Raw genomic sequence first — 15,488 nt, 5'->3', positions numbered from 1 at the left:
AAGCTGCCAGTGCCGCAAATCGTCAACTCAGTGACACCGCGCACTCCCAAAAAATGCCTGAACACATTTTTGATCGGCTGCTGTAGCCAGGACATGAAAAAGGAAGGAAGGAAGGAAAGAGACTGGAAATTGAAAACGCGTAAGCCAGATTTGATTTTTCCTCTCTTGCTCTCTGCTGTCTTATTCTAACATGGCAAATATCTTCGGTTTGCTTGGCTTTGCAGGGTTGTCTGTGTCTTTTTTAATTACTGTAATTCAGGACCTCCAGCTGAATGCCTCCATCTGCCTCCCTTTGAGGTGAGAGATGGAAAAATCCTCTGAAAGAGAACACACACCACCATCCTCGCCCAGCAACAGAGAAAAAGAGCCATCTTACAACTAATCACCCTATTAGGTGGAGGAAAGGAACAAAGAGGACAAATACTCTATTAAATCTTTACTCTCTGTTTATCCTCTGGAGATGACTTCTACTCTTACTTAGACCAAGTAACTCTAAACTGAAGGCTACAACTATTGTCCCTTGTGAAATGATTTCCTGCACTAATCCCCAGGACTTTCTTATAATTCTCATGATTCACATGCAATGTTAGCCTTAAGAGCGAGACTGGTTATTGTGCTGTAGCCTTATGTTTTGTGTTTTCCATGCTATGGTGGATGAGTTTGCTGTGAGTCGATGTGGAAAATCTATAAACCACCAGCAGGGTTTTCTGCTAATGTGGCTTATGATATATGATGGTTTTCTACTACAAGGGAGAGACTTTGTGGTCATGCATGATTCACTCAGTGGTAAAATGGAGAACATTTGCAGCATTATTTTTATTTGGACAAGATAATTAGATAAATGTGATACATTTCTAATTTCTATTTCCACCTGCTTCAGTTAGAAATAACTGTTTAAGGGTTCAAAAGCAAATGATTTTGCACAATACATGCATGGTCATATTATTTGAGATTATCATGGTGTGTAGCAAGCAATTCTCTTTGGAGGTTTGCCCAAAGTTTGCTGGATTATGTAAAAGTCTGATCTCAGCATGACTAACCTTTTGCATGAGTATAAATCTCTATGTTGTCAAATAATGTAAAAGAACAAGAACTTTCCTAGCGAACCCTGACATTCCACTGTATTTCTACCTAAGAAATTTTGTACATCCCTACTGGTTCAGTATCTATATGTAAATCAAGCTATGTAGAATATCTATGTGAAAACCTTAGTGCAAAGCAGTGGTCTGCAGTGCAGTGTTAAAAAGTATAATCAACACAAAACAGAGAGGACACCCAGTTATCACTAAACTCTGCTATTTGGTGACATTACGTTCTCTCATACAGCTACATTGGAGAAAGAAAGAGGACAACGACCCTTTATATCAATGTATGCATTTGTCAATCACAATAGTCATGTAACTTGCTCTGCACTTAATGCATTCAACCCCCTAAAACAACAACATGTTGAATGTAAACATCAGGGGTACTGGAATCCAAAAAAAACCAGCCCATGGTGGGATGCTTTAAAGGAATTTGGCATTTCCACAGCACCTTTCAAAAGCTACTCATACCCAAAGAAATGTCCCTATGTTAAAGCCACAACATATTTTGAAATTATAGGTGAAATCCTATGAGGTCACACAAAGGTCAAAAGTCTGACCTTTGTGTGAGAGTTGCAAACAAAACAAGAAAAAAAAAGACTCAAGAAATTCTCCTTGTAGCTTTCAACATGTCATACAAAGACAAATCAAACATTAAAAGAAGATGTTCTTGTCAGATGAGATCAAAATGGAGTTTTATGGCCAAAAGCGTTTTGTTGGTGCATGAAGGGAATGATTTTGTGGTGGTAAACTAAAGTTACACATGGCGTTCAAACACACCTTCTGCACAGTGTAACATGGCGGTGGCAACATCATGCACTGGGCATGCTAATGGGAGGAGGTTTGGACCTTAGCACGAAACAATTTGTCTAGAAAACCTTTAACAATTTGCAAATAATCTGAGAATGGAATGGAGATTCTCCTTCAACCCTAGCAATAATGTCACGGTGCATGCATTGCATGCTGTCCATCCAAAAATGAAGATGTTGGTGCAACAGTAATAGGCAAAGACGTATGGACATATGGAGGCTGAATACAAACAATTTTTTATTAATAACATATTTAATTGTAAAATTGATTTAATTGGTTTTAATTTGTTAAAAAGTTTAAGTAGGTTTAGATGATTTTGTAATGCCTGCAAGCTCCGTGTTTTAACTGACATTGGCTTTAAAGAAACAATAGAGATATAACAGCTCTAACCACTGTACATAGTAACTAAATGTCATTGCCAAGCCAAATTCTCACCACACAGAGCATTTATTCTGTTGCTTTTTTCTGCCTTCATCAGCTCAAGAGGAATAAATCATGACGAAAACACCTGGGAAGAGGAGGATGAAGTGTGATCAGAATGGAATCACTTTGTATCTTTTAATGGTAATTATGTTAAAAATGTTGGACTGTATATGACAGTTTGTTTGTTTTTTTAGATTTCCCTTTTCTACTTTTATTTACTAATACCTCTTTCTACAAGAAATTGGCAAAAAAAAAAAATGTTTACTTCTCTTCTGGATCCGAAATAAATCAAATGTTGTTGCAAATGTGGAACACATGTTACGTCTTAAGTGAGAGATCACACACTGCATGAAAGTGCTTCTGCCTGTGCTTCTTGTAGCGAAATCAAAGTCTCAATTTAACAAAGACAATAGACTCTGCTTCCTCGCAGATAAAACTTGTGGCCTAAAAGACGCTATTAGATCCCGCTCCCAAAAACAGCGTGACCCAGTTTGAAATGTGGGTTTGAACAACTGACACACAATCTTTAGCCTGCAGCAACGGAAGCGGCTGCTGATCCGCAGGCCTAGTTCTGCACGAAGAAACTTAAAAATCCCTTCTATGCTTCCACACTCTGAATCGGAGGAATCCGTTTCATGTAACCCTGTAATAATACCTGAGGAGTGGACATGGCTTTTGGTGTAGGAAACCATCTAGATGCTGCTTAAATAATCCTTGGCTACTGTTATGATGTCTGTGATGTGAAGGACGGGAGGACAAATTCTTCCATTTTTTTTTACAAGACCTGACAGACTGCTGCACCAGCTAAGTTTGCCGTGATGAGTCAGATAAAGTCTGGCAAGATGTCTGGATTAGTGGAGGTACGGTGTGTTTAATAGTTGATAAATCATACGTCCTCTTTACTTTGAGAAAATGCTTGATCAGCAATAATTAGATAGCTAATTGATAGGTGGAGCTGCCCACCTTCAGTGTTTTTCTGCTTTTGCTTTTCTCACTGTGAGCTTGTTCACACTATAAATTTAGTTTAAGTCCACCCTCCACCTACTGCCAGCTCAACAGAACTGTCACAAAAATAATTAAAATTCAGCACCAAGTAACATATTATTACATGCCTCAATGTCACATGTTTCCTAATCTGGTGACAAAAAAAAAAAAAAAGATGTTTCACTGAAAGTTTTCAACTCCAAAATTGCACACACATAAAACTGAAACTCACAACTTTAACATTATGAACAATTTCACAATCAAGCAATGACTTGTTCAAACTTGAGGGCATGGGCTGACTGACCTCACACGATGCTGTCAGCAGAAAATATAGAAGAAAACTCCCAAACTATAAGTGTAGTTTAGATTTGAATTTCACAAAACTATAAATAACGGGAAATAGCCCAACTGGCTATAGGTACATATAAACTAAATTTGTCTCCAGCTATCAGCCATCTTTGAAGTTAACAGGGAAAACATATTCAACCCCTTAACTGTGACGACAGCACTGATGTTCTCATGTAAGTGCTTTCAGGGTGACAATTAAGGGGTTAATAATAGAAATAGGGCTCAGCACTTTCCCCAATCAGCACTAGGGGGCAGTACCATAGCCACAATGGGGCAAAGATACTCTTCTATATAATAAAAACTGAAAACACCACACAAAGTTCACTAACTGTTGCTTCTATAGTTAGTATACTTCACCTTCTCATTCTTGTTGTACTCAGGCTTTTTGTAAAATTAAACAGCACTTAACACAAAAATGTCATCTTGTTTTTCTCTAGGAAATCAGATGAACTATTAAACTGAAAATAAAGAAATGTATGACAAACCAGCAAGAAACAGGCAGCAATATCAACGCCATCTGCAAGACAGTTAGCTGTGCTTTACAACAACATTCACAAGACCTTGACGCACGAGAGTTTGAACTCCCGAAACACAAACCATATGGATGCTTTTCTCTATAGTGATACCCACCGGGCGCTCAGCAGGAACTCTCTCTGCTTCATTGTTCCTTCCAGATCCCTGACATTTAGACAAAAAAAAAAAACAGAAAGAAAGGTCAGAGTCTAGATCTGTCCAAAGGTGGACAACAGTTGACCAGTTTTGGCACAAATATATCAGCGTTCAGTCAATGTTGTGACTGAAAGGAAAATGTCAGAGACAACATTCTACATTAATCCGTTGTGACTCATCTCTTTGTGAACAAATTAATATGTTTTTGTGCTCTGGATGGTGACTCACTCCCGTTTTTTTAATGTCTACTCTTCCTCTATCTGTCACTTTCATTCTTTATCTTCTTTCCCTTCTCATTCCATGTCACCATCCAGATTCCTTGGAAAGCGGTTCATGCTTGAGCAAAACCTATCTGCTTATCTTCATCCATACCTCATTGCCCTCATCATGTCCACAGGATTCAAAATTAGATTTGATTTATGTTTGTCCAGTGACAGCCAAATTGAGGTTTATCTCGGCTGTCTCTGAAGCAATGCGTTTACGGTTATAAAATATCTACAGTTTTATGCAAATAGTGGAAGTATTTCAGATGGTCTAAGCGCTTTCAATGCTTCTTTTTTTTTTCTTATCCATGCTGCGCATCACAGCAGGACTATTTGCGCAGTGACAGTTTCATCAACACAACAGAAACACTCTTTTCTCAACACAATGTTTGATATGTGACATTTTCTGTTGAGCAGTGAAGGAAGCTGAGCTGTTGCAACACATAACTTCTGCTTCCTGACACCTTCATACAGGATCAGCCAACCCCATGTGTCCAAACAGCTCAAAGGCAAAAAGCCTGCACAGAACAAGTACTCAATCAGCTGCTAATGCCATGAGACTGACAATTTTTGCTTCAAGTCTCAAATAACTTTTGAAAAATGTAACATAGATAACTGAGATTAAAAAGGAGGCATGTCCTGATGCATTTAATCAAGCCTAAAATCCGTATCAGCTCTACTGTACTGTTATTAATATTCTGAAAAGAGAAGAAGATAAATGTTTGCATCTTCTTCGTTGTCTTTAACATGCCCTTATTTGCATCTATTTTATATTTTGTTGACTTAATTTTCATAAGTGAGGACTTCATATTCTTATAGGGTTGTAGCTAATGGTTACATATGTAACTGACTATTTTGACAATTATTCAATTAAGTGGATAAAATATAAGGCACATTCTGCAGATTCTTTGTTTCACTACTTAAGCCCTTTTTATACAATATTAGAAATACATTAAAAGATGCAAAATCCAAACAATTCAGCTCCTTTTTTGAATAGGAAAATAAACATTTTATTGCTCAAAATGCAATAGTACAGCATTACTTTAGTGCAGCAGTTCCCGGCCCTGTTCCTCCAGTGTTTTTGGTCTTTCCTGTTTCATACAGAAGTCCTGTGAGAAACAATTACTTGCTGAAGGCATGGACTCTGTTGAAGTTAAGTTAAAATTCACCTAGTCGCTAACGTTTGCCTGTGACATACGCAATGCGCCAATTTGGCGCCATGAGGCGTACCGGAAATTGCTCGTGCTGCGAACAACCATTCCAGCTGCGAAGAGATAAGTGACAAGCCGCTAGAACATATTTACAAAGTGGATTCTTTTTTTATTCATAATTTCAAAATGTATTTATCTATTGTACAGTTTTGACTTAATAACTGGTGTTCTCTCAGCAAATGGTTTCTTTTTGAGTCTGTATAGTTTAGTTAATAATTAGTCAATTACTAAAGTACTCTATGATTATTTAAACAGTCAATTCATCACGATTTATTTGATTAATTTTGCCATTTTAGTAGGGCAAAATTAGTCTGACTATAGGTGTGAAAGGAAATTAAATAGATAAACTACTCACTAACAAATATCTTTTTTTAAAACCTCGATTCACACAACTTAAGATATCTAAAGCCACATTTTTACCTAAAACATGACATAATAGGAGAAGCAATAATATGGGAAATAAAGGAAACGCTGTTACAAAAACAATGAAGTAAAGTAACTGGTTGCTAGACTTTCCCATTTTCAAAAGCAGACCAAAAACTGTTTTCATATAGGAAGTAAATTTCTTTTTTTTTAAACAATCTGACACAATCAGATTGTTTCTTCTTCTACTAACTTTCAGTTAAACACATGAAAGAGTTTGTTTTTTTTTTGTTTGTTTGTTTTGTTTTGTTTTGTTTTTTTATCTCCATGAGCTGAACATACTGCATCAGACAGTAGGTGCAGAGGCAGAGATGTGTGGTGTGTTACTTTAATATCGTGTTGTTAGCTCTGTGGTCAAAAGCATGTGTGCAGAGGCATACTAAAGGCACCATGAAGGCTTTTGATGTCAGGTTCCTTTGTGTGCAAGCCTCATTGCTTTTAATGAGGCGCCCTCCCTCATTATTGTGGCCCTGCAAGGCCCTGGAACAACCACATAGTGGGACTGCCTCCACGCACTGTACTGAAGCAGCAAATTACAGAAGCTTAGCCCCTGACTGGGAACAGAGGCCAACCTCGTCACCCTGTCTAATGGCACCCAGGGGCCACAGAATTGCACCTACACATATGTTTGGTCAAAGTTTAATGGGCAATTCCTTTGTTGGTCCCATTACACAGAAACTTTGCGATGTGATGCTGTCACCATCGACTGAGTGGAACACAAACATCAGCAGCCTCTGCTCTCAGCGCAGTCTTTGTTGTGACTCTTCTGTCATTTTGTTTGGCAGTGGTTTGGGGAAATTTCTCCAGACCTGTCCAGATCGTGGTCATCCGAATTTCAATTTCACCTGGTGGGTGGAAATATCAGCAGCACAATCTAATTAACATGCTTCACAGTCTGTTAACTTCACATAGACATTATGTCTTTACCTATTCTGCAGCTTTTTACATAAGACACTTTAATTGACCTTTTTAAATTTGGACAGACATTGTTATGTAAATACATGCTTGTCCTTTAAAGTCAGTTATTATTTCTCACCTTTTTATACTGACATTTTAATTAACCTCGCTTTTATTTAAAGTACTATTTCAAAGAAAAGATACAATAAAAGAATGACAGGCTGACTTGTGGTTTTTATTTTTTCTATTTCCTCATCTTTTGTGAGTTATTCGCACAACACCATTTCCAAGAATGACAGTAAAAGACTGCATTAATGAGGACGACATTAGATTAAAAAAAAAAAAAAACAATACAGTTGAAGACTAAATTAAACATGTGACAGAGCTCAAATTTGGCATTCAGTTAAATTTTTGCAGAGTTCCTGTAGCTTTTCCTGTTTAAAATTACATACTTTCCAGACTGAATTCTTTTGATGTTCCAGTAATTTTATGACCTGTTTTTAACGTCACCATTAAGAATGTCTACTGTATGTTTCCATTTTATATTTATACAGTGTTTGTACCATATCTGTATGCTCCAAGGAACATTACTTTAACTGCTTCTGTCTAAAGAACTACACATTTATTAGTGGGTTCTAGTTGATCAAATACCAAGACAGTGAAAGATCTAATTCATAAATCTTAGCACTTTACAGCAGCTGAAATCATTTCTAGAGGTTGAATTATTTTTGATTTTTCTTTGTGAGTAAATAAAAGAAAGGTTTTTATTTTTGCTTGTCAATTGATAACGGAAAGAACAAATGATGCACGGATCGACAATGACTTTACTGGACTCCACAATCATATATGTGCGGCTGAAAAAGTTGCGCCAAAAATGTGATGCTGACATTTTAGTATGAACCGAAATCTTTATTGTTTTCCCTAATTTCTGACACAAATAATTAAAGCAGTTCTGAAAAGCAAGGGCGCCAGCGGAAGGTACCAGAGTACTGTGGCTGGTGAATGTAAAATTATTTCCCACTAATTAAAAACATAAATTTTCTGGGTTTCAGCCACCAACTAAAAATTAAAGGCTCTTCTAAAGCATCTCATATTGCAGAGTTTGTTGAGTTTCTTTCTGCCCTTGCTAGATGTGTTTTTAGTCTATACTTAGTGCTGGCAGTAGCCATCCTGCCTTTATTTGATGAATAAATAGTGTTTGTTGCCCAAAGCTGTACACAAGGTGCAGAACGCTAATTGGGTGAGATGTCTGTCAGGAGTCCTTGCTGGGCTGAAACCTGCAGGCCGTTTACCCGGCACCACCCCGACTTTTTGCCAGAGTGTTTATTCTCGGCGTCCAGCCAGGGCCCTTCATGTGGTCCTGCATCCTCCGGACAGACAATTTAGCAGCCAATCGTAAACCAGCCGATTGCTCATCAGAGAAACTGCCTAATGTATAAACTTGTTCGACTGAATTCCTAGTACAAAGAAACATCATGTAGTTAGCTCCTACAAAGTTTTTTTTTTCTTCAAATATATTTCTGCAGGCAATTTCTGCACGTACGAATGAGCACTCCTCAACGAGGCTTTGTGAACATGTGTATGGACAATGCAAACTAATATTTACTACACATGGTTATTTGCTGCTCATTAGTGAGATCAGCTTGTTTCAGTTTACCTACATGAATAATTGATATATTTAATGTAAAGTGTATCCTTGATGAAGAAAGATGAGAGCAGGGCAGAGATGGGAGAGCTGCTCTTAATGGAAAATAAACACAGGTGGCCTTCCTGACTGCTGAGAACTCCTGACGTATCGGCTGTCAGAGGTATGGCCTCACATCACGGGGCCGCAGAGTAAATATCAGAAGTGACGTTTCTTTAAAAGTTTGGGGATGAATCAAGGCAGAAGAAGCACACCTTACAGTCCCGGGCTTGTTTTATTTTCAGGTAGAATAAAACATGGATCTTTTAGGTCCATCCTAAATAGTTTGCCATGGTTTATCAATGGGAATCCTTTTCCTGCAATGCACTGTGCTAGTTGGTTTATGTTGCGGTAAAACGGCAGCTGTCTGGTAGGGGATTTAAGACCAGGTAGCAAGTTTGGATAACTCAAATGGGATATGCATGAGATATGTCCAATACACTAGAAGTACCTTTTGAAAACAACATTTAAGCAGGTACTACACATACTTTTCATTAAGCCCACATTTTTGTTAAAAAAGTTTTTTTTTGTTGTTTTTTTTTTATTGGTCTGATGTAATATTCTTATTTTAAATATGTTTTTATTAACTCTAAGTGGAAAATCATAATAATTACTTTCAAGCATTCATTTGTGAATATATATATATATATATATATATATATATATGTATGTGACATTATGTTATCTTTATATGTGTTTATGCTGATGGGATTTCCAGTAAATCTACTTTTGTTTTCACTTCCAGTTTTGCTTGATTCACTCACTGCTTGTCCAAGTTTCGATATCAAAACCTAAACCAGGGAATGTTTTTTTTTTGTTTTGTTTTTACCAACCCTTGTCCTCTCACACTGCGCTTGAAGTTTTAGTCAAAGAAGCATCACAGCGCTGCAGTCATCATTTCAGATCTGGCCTCTAATGAACATGAGTCTTTAATGGTCTTTGCAGCTACATTTTTTTTACTGGAGCAATATAATCATGTCAAAATTAAAAGCAAAAATGAAAACCGACTCCCAGTTCACCTTATCACAGCAAGTATTTAAGCTATTGTTGTTCTTTCTCTGAAATAATAATCAGAAAGACAATTTTTAGATGGCAACTTTAATATTTGTTTGGGACACTTTGGGAAGAACTGGCTGAGTTGCTTTATGAACAGCACAGCGTAGAGCTGTCTGAGCCGAGTCCTGGGGATGAAAAAGTCATAAAGACTGTGTAGAAAAACCACCTGAAATTACTCGTATAAGCTAGTGCCAGAGCAAAATTACCTGTGGAGAGCACTTAAGGCTTCCACAGCAGATTAAATTACATTGCTGTTTCCTGTTTTAGAGCCACTGTGCAGTCTAGAACAGAATTCCATCATTTGTGCATCTTTTTTTTTTTCCTTTTTTTAACTCGGGGCTTTGGAGTTACAGAGAGCCGTCAGTATCATATGCGGGAGCTTCCCCGGGTTTGTGAGGCTCTTGTGAAACATCACACACTGCTGGCATGCCCCAGATGGCCAAACAGATGCAAGACCAATACAAAGAAAACAGAATGTGCATAAATTACATTAAACTGTTAAGATGAAAGCTTAAATGTTAGATGTGAAACCGCGTTGCAATGATGGGTTCTGGCTTATGAAAAGCAGATTTTCACGTGCATTTGGATTACATCTGCATTTGCAGTAAAGTTGTTTAGAAACCAACCTTTCTTCCCTGTGGGACTGTAATAAAAAGTTGAGCACTAGGAACACCAAATGGCTCAATGGTAGAGCAGTGGCACCATACACAGAGGCTTTATTTCTTAGGCTTTTTTTAAACTATTGTCACTTGGTATGATTCATGTAATTATTTGCATGTTATTCTTGTTTCCGATTGTCTTCTGGCCAGTGACGCAGGCTGTTAGAATCAGCAACCCTCAATTTGCTTGTGGCTATCATTTGGTGTTCAAGTACTTTTTTGTATTTTTTGTATTTTTTTTTTTTATCAGATCTCAACAGGAGCTTTTTTCCATGTAAACAGCCAGGAAGGAACTTGATGGGGATGCTGAAATGAGCAATTCTTAACAATCAGACTAATTGCATAGGTCTTGGATTTTCCAACATAAAGTCCAGTCGACTTTTCCTTTCATTTATTTCATATTACTCTGACCCTAATATAAACAGGATTGTTTCTATTAATCCTCTAGGAAAGAGCAAATGGGAAATAACATGGAGATTTAAAACAGTCTGCAACAATATTATAAAAACGATGCTCGTATTTTTATGCTTCATGTGTTTGCATCGGTCAGCAGAAGTTTTTGTCCAATAATATTGAGATGCAATGTTTATTTATTTATTTATTTATTTATTTATTTTTTTTTTGGTGCCTATCTCCAGCCACAGGTGGGTGACAGGAAGGGAACACATAGGACAAACAACCACGAGTGCACACTTTCACATCACAGCAGATATTTTAACCCAACTTGCATGTGTGTGGACTGAGGAAGGATGCAAGAGTAAATGGAGAGCACTCATGCATGCAGTCCAGACTCTGGACCTCTGTCGCTGCAGGGCAGCAGTCCTGTCACTGTGCAGCTCTGGAGGAGAACTTTTCAGATGTGACTATGCAATCACTGACTTCATGAACATCTTCAATTACCTGGTTTTGCTTGTTAAGTGTTTTTTTTTTTTTTTTGTTGCGACTCATCAGCTGTGGATCACATAATGAGAGTAAGCTGTAATTATTTTTGTCTCTGTGGAGTGGCTTGTTTCTTTAAAAATAATCATTGATGACGCCTGCAGCACTTTGAATGACAACCTGGTGATTAGATTTAAATGGATCATTACTACACATCAACAATCACAGGACAATTACCTTGATTACAAGCATCCATTTGGTGTCCTAGCAGGCAGATGATGCCTTTACATGTTTCTTAGCTTTGTGCTCTAATTCCTATGTGTTATTTTTTTTATAGGAGCTGGAATGAGAAAAGATTAAAGCAAGATGGTGTTATCTTTGACATTTTCTCTATCACTGTCCCTGCCTCACACACTTGTTCTTTTCCACTCTGATTTGATGTATAATCCTCTCATCTTCCTCTTTTCATCCACGGGCGTAAGCTTACTTTTATTCTGAACACACCTGAAGGTTTGTAGCCCACAGAGCGAGATTGGGATTTAGATTGCAGACTAAAAAGCTAAGTTTTTATATGTTACACATTAAAGGAATTGGATGACATTTTTGCCTAGCCTCAGTTTTTCCCAAGGAGAAAGAAGGATGATATCAAGAGCACATTCATAGCAGACGGAGGACTTTGACTGTTATTCTCTCTGTAAAAGGTGTTTAAAGAATGACGGTCCAGATGAATACATTTGGATGCTTGCACATTTGTTAGCACTTGACTTGGCTAAAGTCAGACACAGGCACATCACATCAGGTTCACGTGATCAGAACGTTATCATTCAGTTCTTGAAGGAGAATCACACAGTTTGAAACTCATATATTTGGTTTGGTGTGCTTCCAGGGAGTTGGATTAAATTCTTAAATAAATTTGACATGGAATGACTGTGGAAAGAAATCAGCTTGTAGAAGTCACATGGCATAGTGATCAAATACTGTAAGTGTCATAAGCAGAATACTTTTTCTCCACTGCAACAAGCTCTCGAGGAAATGTTTCCTCTGCAGCAGCTCTTTGCAATTAATTTTGATGACTAATCGCAATTATTCCTTTATTTGTACAGAAACACACAAATTCAGCTTTCGGAATAATAAAGTATGATCTGGCTGTAAACTGGGGAAGCAGCTATTAGGCATGTTGGCAAACAAAACAGATTTTAAATTGTATATTATTCTTTTTTTAACCTGATCATGTTTTATGTTTATGTCTACAGGTAAAATGTCAGTTCCAGTTATTCTCTATAGTTCTATTTGTCTTCTATCCTAAAATGTTCTGACATGTAAAATATGTCTTTGTATAAAATCAAATCCTGGGATTAAACTTACAGCAGTTCGAAAGTAAATTATATACTACTTTGTGTTAGTGTATGACATAAAAATCAAGGCAAATATTTGCTTCTATGAGTTTATACATCAACTATTCAGATTTTGAAAACTTCGAGATTGTAAAGACTTTTTTTTAAGTAAGGAAAATCAAATTGTGGCTACATGAGTTGCATATCTCTGATAGTATTGGCCTAGCGGCCTGAAATTTCTAATCAAGCAACCCTAGTTATTTAGGGTTGCTTGATTAGAAAGCAACACTAAATAAAATAAAATAAAACATTTTATTTCATTTGTATAAATAAAATAAAAAAATTATTTTATTTTATACAAATAGGTTCTGTTCACGCAAGGATGGTATTTTCCTTATTACAGTGTGCTGAGCTTTAATTACCTAATGTTCTTGCAACTAGCTATCTATTGAATTGAACACCAACATAACAAGATGTTTGAATGCTTCAGTCTTACATTTTTTTGGTGCAAGCAGTTCAAACAAGGTAGGCAGGGTCATTGTCTTGCTTACAAGTCAGTCTGAGTCATGCAAATATTAGGAATGTTGGAAAAAGAAAATCACGGATTATGTTTTTTCTATAATACAGATTTTCTGGTTGATAAGCCTAAAATATATGAGCCCGTAAAGCTACTTTTTGCACAATCCTCTAAGCTCTCATTCATCCGCTGCAGAGAGGTTTTAGTCCGAGGCATTAGAGCTGGATCTGTACTTGAATTGTCCGCTGCCATGTCAGCACAATAGAACACCCATGGAGTAGGAAGCAGCCTGTTCAGCTCACTTGAACCCCTAACTCAGCACCACTCACCTTGCATCAGTGTCCGTCCACACTGCTGGCCCTGCAGCATTTAGTTTCTCTACGGCCTCTGGCATGTGTGCTTTTCCCTAACCTTGAGTGAGTCGCAGATTACGGAACAAGGGAAGACCGGTGTCTCAGCAGAAGTCTAAGCATGAGAAATGTTTGAATGTGGTACTGCAGGAGGTGCTGTGAATGTGAAAGCATTGTGCGTGAAGCATGTGCAGGGTAAAGGAACAACAAAAAGTAACCTCTGCAATAGTTGTTTAGATCATGGTCTTTTGTCTGTTTACATAACCTAGATCCATCAATCCGGCTCACTGTGTAACAAAGTAATGACACTTTGCAGAAACAAAGAAACCCAAGCAGTGAACGAAACTGTTGTACCCAGACAGTAAACCATCAGATCTGACCTCCAGCCTCCAGCAATGTCAGCAACTCTAATAGATGTCTGTTTACAACAATCCAATTTACTTCTAATCAAAGGTTCCTTTGGGCTACAAAGCAGTTCAATTAGGTGTTCAATGGTAGATGTTGTACTATACAGCCTTTTACACCTCCCGGCACCTTTAAATTCAGTATAAGCTCTCCTTTTACCTTTGGTTTTTGTCTCTATCTGACTCTTTCTAAACCTGTCAGACGGAGAGGGACTGTGATTCTGTGTGTGTGATGGCTTGTGTGCCTCTCACTGCTCCGGTGAGGACCTTCAGGGAGGAACACGGCCATTAGGAAGGTGATGCCATCACTGCAGGGCATGAAGGCTTTATATCATTAACCTGACACACACACATGCATACACACAGATAATACTTTCCAGGATGTTCCATTGCTATTTCTTTAAACACTGAGGTGCCTGCAGCTGGAGATATTTTATATTCAAACTAAAAACAATGTTGAATTGTGAGGGTGTTATAATCCCGTAGCGTTTCTGTGGCTGAACTTCAGATTTCTCCTGGTTACACCTCAGCATTCTGCTCGCGTTCTGGATTTCTCTTGGATTGCATTTTTCTCTGGATCAAGTTGGCTACATGAGAGGATACACTATATTACCTGTCGGAGATACTCTCCTGAATCAGCTTCCCTGCCCATCACTTCACATACCAAGCTGTTGCGAGCAACAGGTGTTGTAAACTGAGCTTTTTTGTAGTATTATTATTTTTACAAAAGTGGTCTTGATGACACTTTACTTTTGATTGAAAACAGACATAAAACTGAGAAAAAGACCCTTATACAGCATGTCAACAACTTCTACTTAAGCTAGCTTAAAACTACATTAGTGAGACTGTAAATGTGTTTAACGGAACATGCTGCATCTAAGCCAATTACGTATGTCATGCAAGAATTAACAGATAATAAACTGAAACTTTTATTCCCTCTGTCATTCCAATCACCCATCTATTTGATTGCGGACTAATTTCTTTTGATTTTTTTTTTATGTTTAGATGTGTGGATTACTTGGATTGTTGCCCAAGTTTAATGTTGAAATCATGTCACTGAAAATATTACAGTAATTTCATTTATTACAATATCACTGAAAAAGTAATTAATTCAGGAACTTTGTTCACAGACTGATGCTTCCAACCCTGGATTTCCGTTAATTATGATTTTCTGCTGAAAGCTAATGAAAACAAATTAAATTTTAATTTGTTTTTATGTGATGCTGTTTTCAAGTTAATAAATGAATGGTTTATTATAAATAAAATTAGACTGATTGCTTTGCAAACAAAAAAAATATAATAATACAAATTCTTTATTTTTCTTCTTTGTCATGACTTGAGGGTGATGCAGTTTAATCACAAACTGTACACCAATTATCTAAGAGCAACAAGAAAATTGGCACAGAAAGACCTAGAAACTGGTTTAGCTACTATGGGGTGTTGTTTGTTGTGCAGTATTGTATGAGAAGCACCTGAGAAGAAACACAATGAGACT

General features: G+C 37.4%; 1 long non-coding RNA gene across 1 annotated transcript; it reads left to right on the top strand.

Annotated features, from left to right (window-relative positions):
* Positions 1 to 2,631, top strand: LOC148152831 (uncharacterized). Its single transcript, XR_015761907.1, has 2 exons — positions 1 to 139; positions 2,371 to 2,631. It is a non-coding gene; the product is annotated as an uncharacterized LOC148152831 (long non-coding RNA).
* Positions 2,632 to 15,488: the final 12,857 nt, after the last annotated feature.

Source organism: Poecilia mexicana, unplaced genomic scaffold (genome assembly GCF_051168715.1).
Source record: "Poecilia mexicana isolate PSO_F unplaced genomic scaffold, ASM5116871v1 scaffold_22, whole genome shotgun sequence".
Taxonomy (NCBI): domain Eukaryota; kingdom Metazoa; phylum Chordata; class Actinopteri; order Cyprinodontiformes; family Poeciliidae; genus Poecilia; species Poecilia mexicana.
Note: the sequence above shows the minus strand (reverse complement) of the source record. Positions and strands in the feature narration are given on the sequence as shown.